This window comes from Mus caroli, chromosome 1 (assembly GCF_900094665.2).
Source record: "Mus caroli chromosome 1, CAROLI_EIJ_v1.1, whole genome shotgun sequence".
NCBI lineage: Eukaryota > Metazoa > Chordata > Mammalia > Rodentia > Muridae > Mus > Mus caroli.
The window spans coordinates 27,479,711-27,501,869 of NC_034570.1; the positions used below are offsets into that span (position 1 = coordinate 27,479,711).

Sequence of the window (22,159 nt, forward strand, 5' to 3'; positions counted from 1 at the left end):
TAATTTCTATCAGTATACATATGAAATGCCCAGAGAACATGCTCAAATTGTTTTGTTCCTTGGTTGTTCAATAACTTCAAAAATAAAATTATTAATTATTATATGAATTAATGTATAACAATATACAGAGTTAGACAAAGCATATTCAGTGGGACTTCATGACTTGTTTTAACATCAAATTATATGTATATAACATCAAATAATAATATACATATAGTTGAATTAAGATAAAAGTAAATTAAAATAAGTCAAATGCTCAGATAAATTGTTCCTTATTATTATGTATGCAAGGTTGCTCAACCCATCTGGAACCACCTTAGCTATTGAAAACAGGGATTTTGTGTTAGAACATCAGTGATGGGTGAATAATCTCTATTTGTGACAAAAATATGGAGATGAGATAATCAAATTCTCACAAATTCAACAGCATACATTTTAATGAAACACTGTTTAGGAAATGCCAAGTCAACTAAGAAATGAACATCCAACCCATTGTGCTAATGTCCAAAGCTCTTATTAGGAATGTCAAGTCTGGAATTACTTGGTTGTGTTCATAGTGTAAAATCAGCAGGGCACCTTAAACCTCCCTCCTGTCAGTCACCATTTCTGACCCTCTTGTTGATGGGATAAAGCAGGGGACATGAAGAAGAGGACAGCCACAGTTTTATGAAAATATATTTGCAGTAGCACTCGCACATGCTGTGTGTGGTGTGATGTTATCCTTAGTGTGCAAAAGAACATGTGTTTTCCTTTTCTCAACAAGCAGTGCCTTTCCCTCCTATGAATTAGGATGCTCAACAAGACAGAAAAAATTAATTGTGAGCCAGGAGTGGTGGCGCACACCTTTAATCCCAGCACTCAGGAGACAGAGGCAGGCAGATTTCTGAGTTCGAGGCCAGCATGGTCTACAAAGTTGAGTTTCAGGACAGCCAGGGCTACACAGAGAAACCCTGTCTCAAAAAACCAAAAAAAAAAAAACCCACCACCACCACCAACAACAACAAAAAAGAATATGTGATGATGCATCATAGGAAGCCCAGAAGTTAGCACAAATCTGGCACTGGTATCTTTTGAGGGTCAGTGCTGCCAGCAGTGAGGTGTATCCTTCTTCATCCATTTATGATTTCATTTGTGAATTCTGTTTGTAAGGTGGCTATAGAGAGGATTAAATATGAGCCTAAGCAGAAATGTTTAAAGTGGAATAGCTCTTCCCTTCAGATGGAAGCTGAGTGATATATTAAATTTTTGTCAAACAGGTGAAAAACTCCTGATTTTATTGAGCACTATAGCAACATAAGAGTAATATATTGATTCTCATTTACCCATGGCTTTCATGTCTTATATCACCTGAATTTGAAGTTATGAATTCTTGAATATCAGAGTAAAAAAAAAATCAAAATAAGTCACCAGCGAGATGAATTTTGTTGAAAGAACATGATACATGTTTGAACCACTTTTTGACAATATATGGAACAGTAGACAATAGTTCTCATGAAGAGAAATAGCATCTATCATAGCTGATAGAAATTTGCAGGACCCCTGCTTAAAGGATTATTGTGGTCATTTTTCCAAATTTTGCCTTTTTATATTAGTGGGAAGTTCAATTATTTTTTTACAAAGAGCCAGCATGGAGGCATTCAGTAAATATCTGTGCGACAGTATGACATTGAGCAGAGTAAACAGAAAGCAATAGAATAGGTCAATAAGTTCCCTCCTGAAATTCTAATTTTCTCTCAAACACAATGAGAAATGCATGTATCCATTGTAAATAGAGTGCCCATTAGTCTTAGTTTACAGTTGTTGATCTGTTGTAAATTCTGACCAATACTACATTTTCCTTTTCAAAGTTTTAATATGCATGAGAAAATAGGTTAACCTTATCTATCAACAATAATAAAAGGCTTTCAGTATTTATTACTCATTTATTAGATGCTGGCCAATTGCTAGAGACCTTCAAATGCTTTCAATAAATAATGAATTCTTTATAATAACCCAACAAGGCATCGACTAGGACATAGGGTTCAGTGGTAGATCATTTGCACAAAGCCTTGGTTTCTGTGAACAGCAATGAAAAAAAAAGGAGAACCAGTACTGAGTCAAGTGTTTTACTATTTCCATATGAGAGTTAAGGTGACAGAATTCGAGAAACTAAACCAGCATGGTGTGCCCCCACAGTGAGCAAACCTAGACCTTACAAATGGCCGAAGATTCTATTTTTTAATAATTACCAGTTTGTATAATAAATTATTTTGTTTAACATATTCAAATATTATAAGAAGTTCTACCTTGATTATCCTGAGCTCCTATAACTGTATTTTTATAAAGCCAAGTGCTCTTTAAGATACAGCAAGAATCTGATCTCAGCTGGGAAGTATTTGAATGTACTGATGTCTCTGTATCAATGAAAAAGATGTGCTGAATGATTGGTTTATGCCAGATACTGTATTTTTTATTGTCCCTGTGTTGTGCCACAACTTTGTAAAACAGTTCTGCAAGACAAAACATATGACTTTCATGAATACAAATGCATTGCTTCAGCTAGTAATCCTAAACAGGTTCACAAGTTAAAAATGAAGAATGAGGGATTACATTGGTATTGTTTCCATAGACTCTCCACCTCAAAAGCTTCTATGCTGGGCATCGGGGAGTAACTGATTTTCAGGATACCGGACACAGAATCTGAATAGAAGGAAAATTCTTAGTGGAAGAAGAACTCCCCAAAATCTCAAATCTATACTCACACTTGTCTACTGAACACTTGATAAGGACATGTTCTTCACATACTGCTTATCTTTAATTAATCTTTTCACCATATCTCAAATAAGAAATGCATTTGAACCAATGAAATTTCAACTCTTATGCTATACTTTCCTCTGAAATCTCTAAATATTGCCATAGTTTAGAAATATTTCTGATAAAATATCTTAAATGAACATAAATACCATTTATATATAATTAACATTGGTATACCATTGTGTAAGCCATGTCACAATAAAACATATGTACAGAAATGTTATCATACTGAAATGTTTTGTCATTATTTCTAACAAAAAAGTAGAAATTCATATAAGTATTCACTAAGTTCTTTGTGCTAAAGAGAGGCAAGTAAATATGACCAGGCCTATGTATGACATATGATTACAATTCATTTGCTGATATAAAATATGTGTACAAATATGGACTGTGTGCTGTCATTACAGACTAAAGGAGTTATTTTGGCCTACAGCTGAAAAGGATGGCATCACAATAGAAATGAGAGTTGGATGGATTATCAGATGCAGAGAAAAAGTAAGTGAAAAGAAACTTTGTCTTTCTTCCTTAACTAAAATTACGATGTTGACTTTAGGGCTTGAGAGATGACTCAGTGACTTAAAGTTCCATATTGTGCTTGGAGAAAACCTAAGTTCAGTTCTCATCACCCATGCCAGATTTTTCAAAACCACCTACAACTCCAGCTCCTGGTGGTACCTCATTCCTTTAGTTTCCACATGAATATACACCATCATCATCTGTTGTAAGCCGGCCCACGGCCTACAAGAACCGGATACACCTGGAAGGCAGGCTGGGGCTGAAAAAGACTTAAATGGCGAGAGATTAATGGAGACCAAGACACGATTTTACTCAGAAACTGTGCTTATAAAGGGGGAAGGCCCATCTCCCCCCCACCCCCACCCCTGCCAGTCCATTCTTGGTGTTGAGAGCCAGGCTGTAGGCGAAGTGCAGAATAGGATGTGCCTCTGGTATATCTCAGGAGCCTCTCAGCAGGTAGCAGTGTCTTGGAGAGAGCAGTGGCAGGTGACAGAACAAAAGAGCCATCTAGGTCAGAAGGTTCCACCCTAGGTAATCTCCTTCTTAGTGGCAGCAAGGTCAAAGTCTGGATCAACCTGCTTCACACACACCTACCTTTAAATAATAAAAATAAATCTTTAATGTTTTAAAAATAGAAACTTATACTAAGATTTCCAGTCTACATCTCAGATAAGATTAGATCCAAGCTAGTAGGTCAATCTAGGCTAGGTAAAAACATATCAACAAATTCCTAGTAATGCTCAAGTAATATATCTATGAAAAAGCATCAACCCAATTGGGACTTTATATATGATTATATGTTTATATTAATATCTCTAACAAATTTATTCATAGCTAGTAAACCTAATTTAGACTGCAAACTAACAATGGCAGGGTGTCTATGCTTTGGCTTACATGTTGACTTTTACGTTGTTAACATAGGGATTAGCATCTAAACTTTGTGTGCTACTTAGACATTAAATGATTAGGACAGCTCAGACACTTGATTTATCCAATCCCCCTTGTGTATGAGGCCAATTACAGTGGTCTCCTTGTAAAGATTGAGTGCTTTAGCTATAGCAGTTTCTTCTATTTGTCTTGTTGTTGTTATTTTTGTTTGCTTTTGTGTTGCTGTTGTTGTTCTGGAACCAAAGGCTTTCACAATAATCATAAGCTTATGATGCAAACTTTTAGGCTTTTTTTATTTTCCAGAAGAAAGGATGGGAAAGTCAAGGAGCTATAAACATGTTAGCTGCAGGGTGTTCTCTTCTGAGAACAGCTGGTATATTGGTGACTTTTCTATTGCTGTGACAGAGCACCATGACTGTGGCAAAGAAAGAATTCATTAGGGCTTACGGTTCCAGCAGAATATTAGAGTCTATGACACAGCAGTCAGCAAGCATGGCAGCCAGAGGAGCACCTGAGCTCATATCTTGAATTATAACAAGAAGTGGAGATAGCACACTAGAAATAGCAAGATTCTTTACATTTTCAAAGGCAAACTCCAAAGATAGACTTTCCCCAGCAAGGCCACATTTCTTCAAACTCCCAAACAGTGCTGCTAACTGGAAGCGAAGAGATCAAACACTGAAGACTGTGAAGAACATCTCATTTGAACCTACATAGCTAGTAAATCCTTTTCTGAGATCAGTCCCTCCACAGGAAGCAGCAGAGCCACCAACCCAATCCATCAATAGGACCATAGTTTACCAAGGCTTCTCAAGCTCTATCTGCTGCTCACTACTTGTTTTTGTAAGAGATGATTGGCTGATTGGCTGCTTGAGGTTTTGGTTGGGTTTGTTGAGAAAGCTTCTAAAGTCATAGTCAAAAAGATAACTTCATCTCACTCTACATATTAGTCCCAGTTAAATCAAACATCCTTAGTGATATTTTCTGTAGTGGAGAATGGTCAAATGTTCATATTCTCCTGGAGGAATCTCAGGAGTCCTTTTTGAAATAGGGAGAAAGTGATAAGAGGCAGGAACTAGAAGAAAGAATACAGATGGAGAAAGGCCATGATGATCTGATGAGAGAACGCTTTGATTTATCATTCATACAGTATGTGTAAGGCACAGAAAATGGATTCCAACTGAGACAATTTTAATTCATAGTTCTTTGGAATTAGGAAATGAGCAAGTAGGACCTCAAAGAAGGAGCCTAGGCAGAACCTATTGTCACAGCACTAGGGCACTGGAAACCTCAACTTAAGGCCACTTGAGGTCCTGGCTAGTTCTCTCCATTGGTTTGGATCCATTTGACTGGGATCTAAAATAGAAAGTCTACTTTAAAAAGTAGCCAATCACCCTAAAGTATTATTCCATAAGCTCTCAAGACATGTGAAACTAAGGAATGAATGAAACTTCACAACTTCAAAAAGCTCAACAGAATGTATTTAAGTTAGCTGCCAAGTAGACTAGCTCAAAGCTTAGCACTCCAGGTCTCTGAAATGGCTGGCACTGTATCATCCTCCTTTCTTCCCAACCTCATCCTACACAGGAATCATCATCATCAGAGCAAAACACTTGGAGAAAAACATGTTTGTACAATCCTTTACGAGTAGTGATTAAACAAGGTCATAGCTAAAACAGGTCATTCACATTGGGTCACATGAAACAGTTGAGAACACAATGAATTTCTGTATTAAGGATACATCCTTTGTGTGATAGCTCTTGTTAGTCACCAACTTGTTAGTTGTTAGGTGTGACCCTGACATACCTGGGAATCTCAATTAAGGAATTGCCTCCTTCAGATAGGTCTGTGACCATGTCTGTGGGACATTTTCTTGATAACTAATAGATGTAAGAGGAAAGGGAACAGCAAACTTGTTGTAAATCCTATCCCTGGGTAAATTGCCCTGGAGTGTGTAAGAAAGATAGCTGAGCAAGCTAAACATGTGTCTCTATAATTAGGAATATTGCTGGATGACTAAATATATAAACAAGGCACTGCTTAGGAGAAATTGTGTTTGGTTAGATTGCTTTGGTACAAATCTTTCACTGACTGTCAGCTAACAGTGAATAGAAGACCTCTGCCTCAGCCTCTCCTTCCTTGAAATAATAATAAAACAATATGCCCCTTTATGATTCTTTTCCTGCTGAAAATACATATTTAATAAGCTATGATTCTTTTGCCCTTTTAGAATGTTCCTGGAACAAAGAAAGTGCTTGGTAGTGTGATCTGGCCTACAAGCAGCAGATTAGACTGTTTAACTAACTTTGGAGTCCTCTAAAGATTGCCCAGTATCAGTGTAATTTTCCAGGCTGAGCTTTTCTATCTAGAAACCAATTCCCCCTTTTCACAAGTTTTGTAGAAATCCGTGATAAAAGCCCATCAAAACAGTTTGAAATACATAAAGCACTGTGTCAATGAAAGGTACAGTAATTATCCTAAAGGCATCGTCTGAGGTTCTGCTTATACTGCATTTTTTCCATGAGCATCAGATTTTTCTCCAGGCAGTTACTATTGCTACAGAAATAAACACAGATGGTGCCCAAACTTCCTACTGACTCCTTCTAGGCAATAGCATTTATCAAAATACTGCAGGTCAGTATAAAGATTCAGAGAGAACCCCCCATCTCAGTGCCATGCAACATGGTAATGTAGGCAAATAAGCCTTTGTTGACAAAGTCAAGGGGTTTCTGATTAATCAAATATGGTGGTAGCATAAACAGAAATTCTTGCACACAGGTTAAGTTTGGGGGAAAAAAAGCAGCAATTTCTTTGAGAAGAAAAAGGCCACTTAGTCTTTTCTGGTGAGCATTTCTAGACAGATTGAAACCAGTTTCCTTGCGCATTTGTGGATTCATGGTATATACACACATCACTGTTCCCTCCTGGCCTGCCCAAGCAAAGCAAAGGGAGAGGAGATTTGTCTTGCACATACTTACGTTATAGGCAGACCTTCTAAGAGTGTAGGCTTCCTTTTCAAGATATCCACAGCTCAACTCTCTTCACTGGGTTTTGCAGTTTCTAGGTCTGTTTGCCCTTGAACTCAGTCTTTGCACTTCTTCTGGCTCAATAAGGAGGAAGCTATTCTCTGGGGCTCCTTTGCTGCAATGCAGTCCCATCTAGTACAGCTGGCTTCTGCAAGTGGAGTCTCTGGAGACTAGAGATGAACAGGCAGAAGACAGAACATTTCTCTGAGCTGACTTCTGTCTCCTTCCCACTCCTTCAGCATCTTCATCTCCTACCTCTTCCCTCTCAAGCTTACCTAGACTCTGGTTCCCACCACACAGCATCCAGCTCCCCATGCTGTGATAGCCCTTTCCTGTTCTTCCCTAGTTTAGTTTTGTTATGGTTTACTCCAGGTACTAATTTCTGGTTTATCCTATTTTATTTTTTTCTACTTCACAGCTTTTCTCTTGGCAATTATCAATTTCTTATTTTTCTCAGTACCTGAATTACAGTCCCATTCAAAGATTCCAAGTGAATCTTCATTGTGCGAGATTCCAGGTTGGACATGGGCCACCTGCTTTTACTAAATTCCTGGGAAAGAAAGACTGTTGGCAGCAGTCTCTGTCCTGTCATGACTACTCCAACTTTGGAGACACTTCCAGGTCAGGATCTCCTGCACTGTGTTCCCTTTAGCAATTCTTTGTTCAGTGACTGTGCCACCTGAGCACTGCCAGTGCTGTCTCAGAGGTGGGGCCAGAAAATACTGCCTTAGTTTCTGCTAACTGTAACGACAGAACACACCTAACTATTGCCTTTGATTGCTAACCTAGCCTCTTCCTCTTTTACACAGAGCAGCCCCCATATATGAAACTGATGGAGCTGATTTCTCCTATCAAAAGTTAGTGTTTCCCCTAGTAAATCACAAAGGACAACAAGGTTCCTAGACTTCCCTACAGGCAAACAGCAGAGCTAGAACATATAGTATGATAGTTTCTATTCTAATAATCTACTTCTTGTACTTCTTCCCAATGAAAAAAAAAAAAGCAGACCACAAAACATGTCTATTTCCAAAAGGTTTAATTTGTAGTTATTCTTCTGTCTTAAAGCCCAAGTGTCAGACTATTGGTCTGCAACCCTGGGCATTCTTAAGCCTTCTTGGGGCATTGAACCTATACCAATGCCAAGTTTCTAAAAATAGCCTTGGGTGGGGTTTCTCACGCTCCTTTGACACACACCATACCATTTCTCTGCTTTGCTTTCTCAAAGGGCTCTTTCCCTCCCAGTCTCTCCTGTTAGGTTATACAAACTCCCGCACTCCATGAAACATGTTGCTTGCAACTCTTACTTGTGTCTCAGGGGTGCATTATTTACAACGGAATGCTCCCCTTTCCTGTCAGATTTTAGGGTCCAAAATAAAATGTCTGCCTTGAATTCCTACATCTACTGCCCAGAAACATCCCTGACATATGGGTGTTATTTGAAACACAGTTTGCTGAGCTACTAAAACAGTACTGTAAGCTCTGGGGCCTCACATACTAGGTCAAAATTAGTAGGAGCTCTTGGCAAGAAAGCGGTGTGTTGTTCAAGGTTCATAATTGTAAGACATATTTTACCAACAAACAGGTTATTGTTCTAACACCCAGTGTTTTCTCTCTGCTCATAAAGATACGTATATTTTTGTTGAACAGCAGTGAAACAGGAAAGAAATGAAAGTTCTTTAACAAATTTAGATGAAAATTCTCAAGTCTGTTCTTGGTTGTGTTCTCTTCCAGCAGCAGCTGCATTCTCTCTCTGAGGCTGTTGACGGAATCTAAGACTTCATTACCATGTCCATCCAAATATGTTCTCGCTGCCTCTGCCATCATTAAGTAAATGCTGAGCCTCTAACTCATTTCCTTCCAGGGGAAGAACTCAGCCATGCTCTGCTTATTCAGTCATAACAGCTGTCTCTGCTCACAGTGGTCCATTGCCTCCAGTACCATTTCTTAAGCATCTGTTTACTCTCTGCAATTAGACTTGGAGCTTCACAGACAGGTGTCTGGGTTTTGTTCTTTTACTCTCCACAGAATAGGCTTGTGAACTGAATGTCTTTTAGATTTTATTACCAGCTGTGCTGGTGTTTTTAGTTCTTTGTCAAATAAACACACTGCATAGTCACACTGTAGATAGATCCATTATAAATGGATATTTGGTCTGCTCCACAGAACGCAGGTCGGGTGGTTTCTTCTCCAGATAGTCTGTGATCTAGGTCTGGTAGAGCAGGAACTGCAGAGATGTTGCCTTTTGTGCCTTATGACTTTAATCCCAGAAATCAGGATGCAGGGGTAGGCAGGTCTGCATGAGTGAGTCTGAGGACACTATCCCAGTCTGGACTGCTATCCCAGTCTGGGGATAGCAACTTCCAGGATAGCCTGGGCTCCATAGAAAGATCGTGTCTCAAAACAATCAAAAACAAAAATAGTAATAATGAAATAAGGGGTATCCTTAAATTGCTCTCCCCAGGGACTCACCATTATCTTTTTAGAACTTTCATCACTGATAAGTAGGTGTCATAGGTCCTATTCCTTTTCTTCACAATGCATAACTATATTATGTGTATATGTTTTATAGCTGTATATATAATAAGCATACAAGAAAATGTACAATTTCAATCATAAATATGTAAAATAGTATACATAAATTATGCATTTTCATAAGTAACATTTTAAAATACATCCATATGTGCATTTGTATAAAAGTGAGTTGTATGTTCAATTTGTTTCCCTCAACAGTTTTTCTGTACCTAAGTTTCTGTCACCAGTAAACAACATTCCTAACACAAAACCCGGCACATAGCAGGTATCCGTAAATACTCATTGAATAAGTGAATCCGTGGGAGTCAACAGCTCTTTTGAATCCTTAATTATTTCAACTCTCAAATGGTCTTGAGCAGAAAAAAAAAAGTATAGAAAGCAGAAAACCGGGAGCACTAAAAAAATTGCTTTTGTCTCTTATAAAACTTCACGGGTTTATGATCTGCCTCCTCCCAGGAAAGGCTCCTACTCTTATCGGTTTGTTTTCACCTTGACATGAGAAAGAAAAAGGTTGAAAAAAAAATCTCTGCTGTTCACTGCTGTGGCAGCCTAGTCCTAAAGATGCCACAGGCAGTTCAGTAAAACACCTGTCAGTGAAAGCCTGCGGTCCAACCAGAGAGGTGAAAACCTAAATGGGCACTTTCCCACATTCTGCTGCAGCATCGTGCTTCTTCCCAGCAAGAATATCTTCAAAAACACAGAGCACAGATGAGTGTTCACTCAGTTATCATAAATCAAATCTATTTAGAACAGAGGAAGAACACAACATAGCTGCAAGAGCAGGACGTGGAGCATGTCGGGAAGCAGGCCACCTTGGTCTCCAGTTGAAGATCGCAAACAAGTTATGAACCCCTGCTTTTCTTCACTACCCCTCTTCCTTCCTAAGTGGAGATCATAAAAGAATCTAATTCATTTCATCCTGAAATTAAATAATATAGAATGCACAAAACGTTCGGAATAAAGTCTAGCAAATTTAGTTGCTCATTAGTCATTTTTTAATAATTACTTTTGCTGCCATCCAAAAATTAAGATGGGATTGCTAATACATGATGAATAAAAGTTCAACAAGATAGAGTAAGGTGTGGATGGGGAATGAGAAATGCACATTAGAAATAGCAAGTGTTGAAAGGCAGCATGGCCAAAGGTGTCAGAGAGACATAAAACAGCACAGCACAAAGCCAGGGTTATCGCTTTGTTCTCTTCAGTTCTTAAACCAATAGAAACTATGACTTCGTATATCTGTCAAGTATCTAACAAAGACTACTCTTACACCATTCCCTGTCGTCTCAACAGTTTGGAGAACAGTAACTCACCGTCTGCTCCATATTCAGCTCAGCATTGCTAAAGGAGTCTCTGCTGACTTAACTCGGTGGTTAAGCAAACTTCCTCATTCAAACGTTGTTTGAATCTCTTTCCTTCATCCAAAAAGACACAACTAATTACATTCTCCCTGTATATCCTTATAAATAGCACTGTTAGTTTTTAAAATAAGAGACCCTCACATTTGCCAGTGTTCTTTGCTGCCTTACAAGTCCTTATGAGTGTGTGGTTCATTTAACACATATTTAGTTAGAGTCTTTTATGGACACTGCACTACGCTAAGTACCTGATATAATAGCAAGCGTAGAACACAAACCAACCAGCGATGGACAAACAGAGTCAGTTTCCATGAAGCTATAGATCTCAACTGCAAATCACCATTATTTTTATGGCAGACATAATTTGAATGAATGAATGAATGAATGAATGAATGATACAGCCAAAGCAAAATAGGAACAGAAAAATAAGTAATGGTGTTGTGTTGATAGATTATAGGTGACTGGAGCACGGTAGGACATCATTAGCATTTGTGCTGACCATTATTTTTGGTGTCAGAGTAGATCTCACTCTTACCTAAAACAGACAACTAGAACGTCAGATGCACATGTTTTGTACCACAGAAACTATCTAGAGAAATAATGGATTCATAGGTAAATATTTCAGTTAATTACAAAAACAGCTAGTTACATAAAAACTCCGAATGGCATGACACCAACAGCTAAAGTTCACCTTATAATGTTATGTTAACTTCACTTTCCTTCTTTAAAACAAATTGGGATAAAGAAATGTGTAAGCTCTAATTCTGAGTCACTTCTGAGATACTTCTGTTCTTAATTATCATCGCTTCTCTCATATCAGTGCTCTTGCCATTGGGCTTTTCAATCAAGAGAGCAAGCCTAGTCCCCAGATATTATGAAGATTACTTTTTCTTATATTTCCTACTAAGATGCTTCTTCTTAGTACTGTTGTTGTGATGGAGGACTACGAACAAAAGCATTTTAGGGAGGAATGGTATCATTTCATCACAGTTACATCCATTTAACTGTTTATCCTCAAAAGCAGTGAGGGCAGGAACTCAAGCAGGAAAGGAGCTTGGAGACAGGAGCTGATGCAGAGGCCATGGAGGGAGCTGCTACTTACTTGCTCCCCACAATTACTTCAGCCTGCTTTCTTTCCTTTTCTTTCCTTTTTTTCTTTTCTTTTCTTTTCTTTTCTTTTTTTCTCTTCTCTTCTCTTCTCGTCTCTTCTCTTCTCTTCTCTTCTCTTCTCTTCTCTTCTCTTCTCTTCTCTTCTCTTCTCTTCCTTCCTTCCTTTCTTTCTTTCTTTCTTTCTTTCTTTCTTTCTTTCTTTCTTTCTTTCTTTCTTTCTTTCTCTTTTTATTAGATACTTTCTTTATTTACATTTCAAATGTTATTCCCTTTCCTGGTTTCCCCTTGGAAAGCCCCCTATCATCTCCACCCTCACCCTGCTCATCAACCCACCCACAATTGCTTCCTGGCCCTGACATTCCCCTTCACAGGGGTATAGAACCTCCACAGGACCAAAGGCCTCTCCTCCCATTGATGACCAACTAGGCCATCCTCTGCTACATATGTAGCTGGAGCCATGAATCCCTTCATGTCTACTCTTTACTTGGTGGTTTAGTCCCTGGGAGCTCTAGGAGTACTGCTTGGTTCATATTACTGTTCCTCCTATGGGGCCGCTAACCCCTTCAGCTCTTTGGGTCCTTTCTCTAGCCCCTCCACTTGCAGACCCTGTGCTCAGTCTAATGGTTGGCTGAGATTATCCACGTCTGTATTTGTCAGACACTGGTAGAGCCTCTCAGGAGACAGCTATATCAGGGTTCTGTCAGCAAGCACTTGTTGGCATCCACAATAGTGTCTGGGTTTGGTGACTGTATATGGGATGTATCCTCAAGTGGGGCAGTCTCTGGATGGTGTTTCCTTCAGTCTCTGCTCCACACTTTATCTCTATAACTCCTTCCATGGGTATTTTGTTTCCCCTTCTAAGAAGTACTGAAGTATCCACACTTTGATCTTCCTTCATCTTGAGCTTCATGTGGTCTATAAATTGTATCTTTGGTATTCCATGCTTCTCAGTAATATCCACTTATCAGTGAGTGCATACTATCTGTGTTCTTTCATGATTGAGTTACCTCATTCAGGATGACACCCTCCAGATCCATCCATTTGCCTAAGAATTCCATGCATTTATTGTTTTTAATAGCAGACTAGTATTCCATTGTGTAAATGTACCACATTTTCTGAATCTATTCTTCTGTTGAAGGACATCTGGGTTCTTTCCAGCTTCTGGCTATTATAAATAAGGTTGCTATGAACATAGTGGAGCATGTGTCCTTATTACATGTTGGAGCATCTTCTAGGTATAATCCCAGGAGTGGTATTGCTGGGTCCTCAAGTAGTACTATATCCAGTTTTCTGAGAAACTGCCAAACTCATTTCCAGAGTGGTTCTACCAGCTTGCAATCCCACCAGCAATGGAGGAGTGTTCCTCTTTCTCCATATCCTCACCAGCATCTTCTGTCACCTGTTTTTTGTTTGTTTGTTTGTTTGTTTGTTTGTTTGTTTGTTTTGTTTTGTTTTTTATCTTAGCCATTCTGACTGGTGTGAGGTGTCATCTCAGGGTTGTTTTATCTGCATGTATTTCCCTGATGACTAAGGATGTTGGAACATTTCTTTAGGTGTTTCTCAGCCATTTGGTATTTCTAGGTTGATAATTCTTTGTTTAGCTCTGTACCCTATTTTTAATAGGTTTATTTGGTTCTCTAGAGTCTAACTTCTTGAGTTCTTTTTCTTATAGAACCCAGGACTAGCCCAGAGAAGGCACCACCCACAGTGGGCTGGACCCTCCTCCATCGATCACTAAAGGTGAAAATGCCCTATAGGTTTGCCTACAGTTGAATCTTATGAAGGTGTTTTCTCAATTGAGGATCCTTCCCCTCAGATGACATAAATATTTAATAGCAAAACTAAATAATGAAAACAGTGTAATCAGAGCTCTTTAATCCCAGCACTTGGGAAGCAGAGGCAAAATTCAAGACCTGTCTGCTCTACAGAGTGAGATTCAGGTCAGCCAGAGCTACATAGAAACCCTGTCTCCAGCAGCAGCAACAGCAACAACAACAACAAGTAAATAAGGTGCACACAGGATCATTATGGCTAATTGAGTAATACAAAATTTTGTACAAGGTCTCTAGATACATGGTAGCAAGATGCCTATTTCCTTAGTTGGGGCAGAAGTTTGGATGTAAAACATGTTACATATTTAATGAGAACATTTCAGTACAAAAGGAAATAATCGACAAGTTTTGGCCATTGTGAGAAGCAGCTGCATACTAAATTTTAAAATTTCACTAAGTGCATTTAGAATTGATTTTCTAATCCGTTGGGTCACAACTCATGACTGAAACAAATTCATCTCTGTGGCAGACAGGAACAGTTACCCAACAGCAGAGTTCTGTTTTAAGTGACACAGCTGTACATAATTGTAGATAATTATGCATTAACTTACTTATATATCATATCTTTTGGCTTAGTATTACCTGTTTGTGGAAATAGTGGCTGCAGCTGGTTTTGCCTTTAAGATATAAAACAATTCAATTTTTTGAGAACTTCCTATACCATTCCTGTATTTACATCATTTTATACTATCCTTTGAACCCCTCCAGTTCCTCCTACTACCCTTTTTCACTCTGCAGAATTAAGACTTCACAATTATATGGTGTGTGTGTGTGTGTGTGTGTGTGTGTGTGTGTGTGTGTGTGTGTGTGATTAGGGCTGACCATTTGTGACTGAATAACCTAGAAGGGGTCCCATGCCAAGAGAAAGTTGATTGTCAGCAGCCACGAGTGGCCTGTAGCTCTTCATCTAGGGGTGGATTTGTGAGACTCCCCCCGACCAGTGTTGGAATGTCCACTGGTCCTCTGACTCTTGCATCTGACTGCTCCCTCTTCCACCAGTCTCACTGATGCTTAGGTATAAGGTTTCCATTATACATGTATCAATTGATGAAGGGTACCCAAGGTCAGTTCTCTTCACTGTGACCACTTGTAGATTTCTGTAATGGTCTCTGCCAAAAACAAGTTACATGAAGGAGGAGTGACAGCTACTCTTTGATGTGGACATGAAGATAAATATCTAGAATGCAGTTGAGAGTGATATTGATTTAGGAGAGTGGCAATAGTAAATTCTCCTCTAAAGTCTGTGTGACATCACCAGTCATGGGAGTTGTCTAGGTTGATAGCACAAGGCAAGAATTACCTTCTACCGAGCAACCCTGATATCCAATTAAACAGGTGCTGGTTGTCACCATGATCTAAGTGCTATTATCCCTACATTGCTAATCTATTGCCAGGCTGTCCTTAAACTCCCTCCATAGACCTGCCTGCCTCTGCCTCATGATTTCTAAAATTAAAGTCAGAAGCCACAAGCAGCATGCAATGTTGTGGTTCATGGGTTTTACAGCCGGGTAGGACTGTGACTGGTCTTCCCCCTTTGCAAGACTATAGAGCACCTTCAGATACTCAGAGATACTTCAGTCCTCAGGGAGGAGGCTTCCAGGTCGGTTCTAGCTTGATTCCTTCAAGTCATGAGTTTCTTACCTTCAATTTACAGGAACACAACCAAGAGCATGGGAATAGTCTACATTATTTAGGCAGTCTTTTAGATTCCTTTAACCAAGAACTAGAAGAGAGCTTGCGTATGCCTGGCACTGGAATTTGTTTTAAATTATCTATTGCTCTTGTGTGTGGAGTGAGGTGGGTATTATTACCCTACATGGTATCACATTTACCACATGCACAATCACAAACACACACACACAAGATGTATGGATGTTAAATTTTAAATAAGCAAAATTATTTTCTCATTGTGGTCTTTTCAATTAGTTCTTTGATTTCTCTACCTGTGTGCATTGGCCTCTCTTCATCCTCTCCACATAAATTTTAAGCCTAAATATCAAAATTCTCTCATAGCAAATTATTACTTCCACTATCATTAAATGTTTTCACAGTGATTTGCTGCTTATAAAATAGCTTCATAATTATTCCTCAATGATCATGCTTTATCTATAGAAGCCTAAAAGTTAAGGTAATAAATGCACATTTAAATATCCATTGTATGTATTCATGTTCCAGAAGTTCTCTCCTAATGACAAAAATAGTCTCAGAATTGCCAAATAATTAAAAGTGAAATAAACTCTCCTCATTGCTCCAGGAGTGAAATGCTTTCTGACAGATGAAGATGATGCTGGGGTGGGGGGTGGGGCATGAAACATCAGGGGCTTTTCTAAGCACACACACAAAAGGCAGGTTAAAATGTATTTTCAACACTCTACAAGTTTAAAAAAAAAAGTAACTGCATACTGGTATTTACAGTAGACAAATTAGTCTTGCATAGTGATGCAAAGGTTTACCCTTACCACCGAGGAAGTTGATACCAGAGGATTTGTGGGGCTAGGGCTAACCTGGGTTGCATACAGATGCCCAGGTTCAACAATCAAAAGCAAGGACAATCAGTAATATGCACGGAAGTGTTTTCGCACAATTTCCACACACTCTCCTCCTCTCCCTTCCTCTTCTCCTCCAAGGTCACTCTCCTATTTCTCTGTATCTGGGAGGCAAGGGCTCTGGGCATTGTCTGTTACTTTATTATTGCCAAGTATTTAAAAATACTTGGTAATCTCAGAGCTTATGTAGTGCTCATGACAGGGAATGCATATTTACAACATCAGGTTCCTGTGACATTTCTGCACCTACTATAGGAAAGATGGTAACTATAAAAATATTAATGTTTCCCCCTGAGCTGCTGGAATTGTCCACAGCCAGACTGGTGATAAGTGATGCATCTTTCTAAGCATATTGTGCATTACTGAATTTTAAAATAACTCTTGTAAGGTATTAGGTTATCTCTATTTTTCACATAAGGGGGCCAACACTCAGTGTGATTTTAAAATGTGCCACGCTTATACAATTTGTAAGAGAGAAGCTGAAGAAAGGCACTGGAAACTAAAACACAAAAGCATGTGTGCTCATTGGAAGGCATGAGAGGGATACTACTACAATATCAGCATCTCCCCCAATATCACAGCTCTCATCCTGACAACCATTGCTCGACGCAGAGAGGGGGATGTCAGACACTTTTATATAGAAAAGCAGAAGCTGCAAAGATAGCTCAGAAGTTAAGAAGAGTTGCTGTTTTTGCAGGATTCTCAAGCTATTCCCAGCATCCACATGGTGGCTAACAACTATCCTAATTCCATTTCCAGGAGATATGATGCCCTCTTCTGGCCTCTGAAGGCACTGCATATACTTCGCACACAGATATACATGAAGGATGAACAACCATACATTTAAAATAAAGAATAAATCTTTGTTTAAAAAGGAAAGCAAGGGCTCTCCATAATATTATGTGTTGGCAATTTAGTGAAATGTTTTTGTCTTGACAAATGTTTCTGAAACTTTAATGGGCTCTTACATCCCATAAGTTTCACCATCTATACAGAATAGCATGTTATGGGTCCATCAGTCCAGAAACTAGTTTGGAATGGCATAACCTGGAATATTCTTAAGGTATCTACCTGTCTATGCCAAATCTCCATGGACCTTTCCCAGAGGCATCTCTATCACTCCTCCAAGAGAACATTTCTTGCTTTCCAAATTTTTGTCATGTTTAATATTTAGTAGATTTATGATACTTAGTATATAAACTATGGGAATATAGATACATATCAACATATGCATACACATGTGTATAGACAGAGATATCAGGGAATGTATGCAGATATATGTACATATTTATAAAATGTTTTACATATTCAAAGCAGTTCCTTTAAATGGTCGCCTTGGGGAAATATGCATTTTCTAAACAGTTTGTTTAAACCACAGTTTGGAGTTGGCTTAAAGGTACTACACTTTAAGTGTTCTTACAATTATCTCATCTTTCCAGGGAGATTTTGTGGGGTTTTGGTTTTGGTTTTGGTTTTGGTTTTGGTTTTGGTTTTGGTTTTGGTTTTGGTTTTGGTTTTGGTTTTCTGGAAGAAAACAGAAGTATTTGAAGCAAGTGAGATCTGAAACTATCAAGTAATGGCAATAATTTTCTTCTGAAATTTGAAATCTGTTCTAAGAACAATTACTGAGGTGGGTGTGTGCTGTAGCATGTTGATTAATAGGCCTGTGTGCACATGCCTGCTAGGGCAGTGCTTGCAGTTTGTAATCTTCAGATGAAGCCCACTCTTGAGCAGTTCAGTGAAGGGCATTATCATGCATTCAGTCAGCAATTTCATTACAAAGAGCTGATGTGTAAAAGACAAAGGGAAATAATGGCAAATAAAGATGTGGATGTTGCATCTCTTTATACAGGGCTAAAAAAGAAAAAAGAAAACACACTTAAAGTCATCTCGTAAAACCAATTAAAGAGAAGCTAGTTGCTGAAATCAAGAGAGGAAGGGCAAGGCCATCTGTTTACATTCTGTTCAGCCTTCTGCATACCTCCTTGGTTATGTCTTCAGAACTCAGGCTTCTTCTACACAGTAAAATATAAAGGAAGTTAAGGCCTGAGTTGGATTTGAACTCAGATGAACTATGTAAATGGAAATTACCAAGTATGATCAAGTCTCAGTTTCTTCATTGATACGACTCCAGCATTGAATAGAATAAACATGGCAGTGAAAAATGTATAATAAATGTATTTGTTCTAATGACTGGTACTTTTCTGAAATAACAATCATTTCACTACTGAATTTTAAAACCACTGTCTTCATATTTAAGAGAACATTTTTTTTCTTGATCCCAAACTACCTTTGCTTATGTCTGTTAGTACTGTTCGATCCATCTGCTAACCAGTATTACTTAAATATATTCTACACACAGATCTGTACCAGCAATTAGAGCTAAGTTGTGTTCAGAGAGGGTGTGCTTTAAGTGCAGTGGCGAGGGTTATGCTGCGTTATAGCACGAGATACAACCATATCCAAGGAAAGTATACACAGAGTGTGCTAGCACCTCATAGAGACAGAGGCACATCCTGACAGGCGAGAGTGCTTCATGCTTAGGGAGATTGAAGACAGAATGGAAGAGTATCTTATGTAGAAAAGTTAGGAACGTCATAAAGCAAAAAAGGGAGACTCTGAAGTGTGGAGTATTTCAGAGAAACGCAGCTGTTTCAGTTGACTTACTGCCTAAAGGAAGTCTCACAATTAAAACTTAGACATTCTGGGAATCTGAGTTCCGCAATGCTGAAAGAATTGACAGTGGGTTTTGCTTAGTAGTCAGTAAGGAAGCACTGAAAGGTTTTGATTGTCGAGTAGCATGGTGGATGTCAGGAATGTCAGCATGGTGCATGTTCAGGAAGTCGAAAATGGAGGCTGCCCATATGACCATTGAAGCGAGGAAAGAAAAGGAAGTTAAAGGACCAACGGACAACTCACGGAAGTAATCATAACATGAACTAATGAGCTCTTTAGACCTGTGTTGACTCTAGTACAGGAAAACATGTCACCCTCACTGTGCCGATAATGATCAACATTTTGCCAAATGTTAATGACTGCTTTATATCCTCATAATTTTGTTGGAATGTTTAGACAAATGACCAGCCTGTTATTTAAATATAATCACGTGTTTACCTTTGATAAGGGCCATGTTCAATAAAGTATTCATTCCTTTCTTATACAGTAGGTCTTTAATGATTTCGTTAGTGTTTTACACATTTGTGTATATGATTCTCTGGTTACATCAATGTGACCCCCTATAATTTGTTCAAATCCAGATGCTAACAAGGTCTACACTTCTTTTTTTTTGGCTGTCATGTATTCAACACACTTTGGTCAGGTTATTTTGTGACTATTAGCATGCTTACATCTGTATGTTTTTCTGCATTTATTGGTTGGATAATATTGTTTTATGTCTTGTAACTAGGCTGATGCACTATTTTCTCCTCCTAAGGAAAAGTGATGACTCACCCACTCTTCATTCACCCATGTCATAATTACCATGTGCAGGTCATCATATTAGATATTAAGTGGGAATGCCAGATGTCTGTCAATCAGATCCATACCTCCAAGACTGTAGAATCTGGAGACAAAGAAAATAAAGATCAAAATGCACAGAGGTAAGGATAACTGGCGGTCATATAATTTAGTTGAGATGTAAATCCTCCAGTGTTCTAGTGAACCACGGGATGAGTTGAGCTTTAGAAGGAATTCAGCAGAAAAGATGGAGAGGTTAAAGTAATCAGTAATTGAAGAGGAAGTTAGATTAGGAGGAAATCAGAAGAAAGACTTTTCTGTGTAATTTCACACTGTAGGAAGAAGACCAAGTTTGCTTTGTGATTGAAAGGTGTTGGGTATAGACCCAAAATATGAACGGAAAGAATGAGATATGGCCTCAAGAGCGTAAGGATCAAATGTGCTGTTCAATGCAGAACACATGTGAAAGATTTGAAAGGACATTGAATGGCAAGCAAAATCATCTGACTATTGTCTGCTAGAACTAGAAACTACAAGACCCCTTCATTTTTCCATATATGAGAAACTACTGGATACTATGTAAAATTAGATATTTTCCTAACAGACAAAAATAATCATCTCATTTGAGAAGGAATTTTAAGTGGTTTACACATTCCAAAAGCAATCACTTTTAAGTATTTATAACATTTGCCAGAAAGCTTAATGCTTCATTTTGCCCAACAGCTAGATGTTCCATCTTTTAAAAAAGCTAAACAAATTCAAGCTGATTCAACCAACACACACTACAGGGGCGCAGAGAGACCTTCACAAGCAAGAATTAAAAAGCTCGGTATAAAAGAAAAACTCAATGAATTTATCATGAAAACTACTAAACACAGATCTGCCAAAGTCAACTTTTCATCTATTATAAAAGTTCCTTTTTTTTTCCTGTTGATTGTAAATATGAATTGACTTATAATATTTTTATTTACCAGAACAATACTGATTTTCATTATTGAAATATTCAAATGGTGACTGGGTTGTCAAATTCATCAAGGAAATTATATATTGACAGCTTTATTGGTAAGTAATTTCTTGCATGTTTATTCGTTTTGAAATTATGAATAAAATAGTCCATATAATTTTAAATTTTAAGATATTTTAGACTAGATATATATGTCAGGATTTATGGTAGGCTTTGGAGATAATAAAATCTTAAATAGTATTCCAATGCTATACATTCAGGAATAAATGATTATACATGCACATTATACACATTACATACACAACACAAACTGCCAAACACAACATGTATGTGCACATGCAATACACACACACATTCACCGCAGTAATAAGCACATGCACACACATATGCAGGTATATTCTACTTTTCCCACCACCAAGTAAAAGTATCATCCAGCTTAGGTTAGGGTTCCTCATTAGTAAAACTATTAATATTTAGCATGAAATAACTTCCTAGGACTGGGGAGATATCACTTCTTCAATTGTGACATCCAAAACTGTCTCCTGTCTGCAGAGACTGCTGAAAGTCCCCAGGGAATAGAAGATAAAATCCCCTGCAGCTTGAACTACTGGATTAGAAGGAAATTTCTAAATGAAACTTGCTAATGAAGACAACACACTGCTGAGGAAATAATGGGAAATTCAGTGTTGGCAACTGATACAACTAACTTGAAATAAAGCATTTTTGGAGTAGATAATAGTGAAAAGGTGGCAAATCCCCAAATCTGTAAGGGAAATAGTTTAATACAAGTTGTGTCCAGGGGCCATTTAGCATCCAGTGTTTTGGATATAGTTAATAAAAATGTATAAAGAACAATACCAGCCTTGGCACTATAAAAAGCAATCAAATTGTTTAGATATTTAAATAAAAGGTTTTTTTTTCATTTTGTAGAAATGCTATTTGAATGTGCAAATGGAATTAATAAAACATGATTTTGGAAATGTCAGTGTGGTATTTCTGGGCAAGGGTATTAAGACACAGTTTGAAGTGTGTGCTACAATGAAGGATATAGCCTGGAAGATATTGGAGGACCTGAAAACAGGTGTCTTGGTCAGAGATGGGAAGAAAACACAAGTATTTAACTCTAAACCTCATCTCA

The 22,159-nt window shown here is 38.2% G+C and overlaps 1 protein-coding gene across 1 annotated transcript in view; it reads left to right on the forward strand.

Annotated features, from left to right (window-relative positions):
* The window catches only part of Khdrbs2 (KH RNA binding domain containing, signal transduction associated 2), a 465,344-nt gene extending 443,530 nt beyond the window's left edge, over positions 1–21,814 (forward strand). The window contains exons 11-14 of the mRNA XM_029479380.1: positions 3,201–3,288; positions 20,091–20,200; positions 21,032–21,119; positions 21,574–21,814. The gene's annotated coding sequence lies outside the window, so the exon portion shown is untranslated. The remainder of the gene's footprint in view (positions 1–3,200; positions 3,289–20,090; positions 20,201–21,031; positions 21,120–21,573) is intronic.
* The last annotated feature ends 345 nt before the right edge of the window (positions 21,815–22,159 follow it).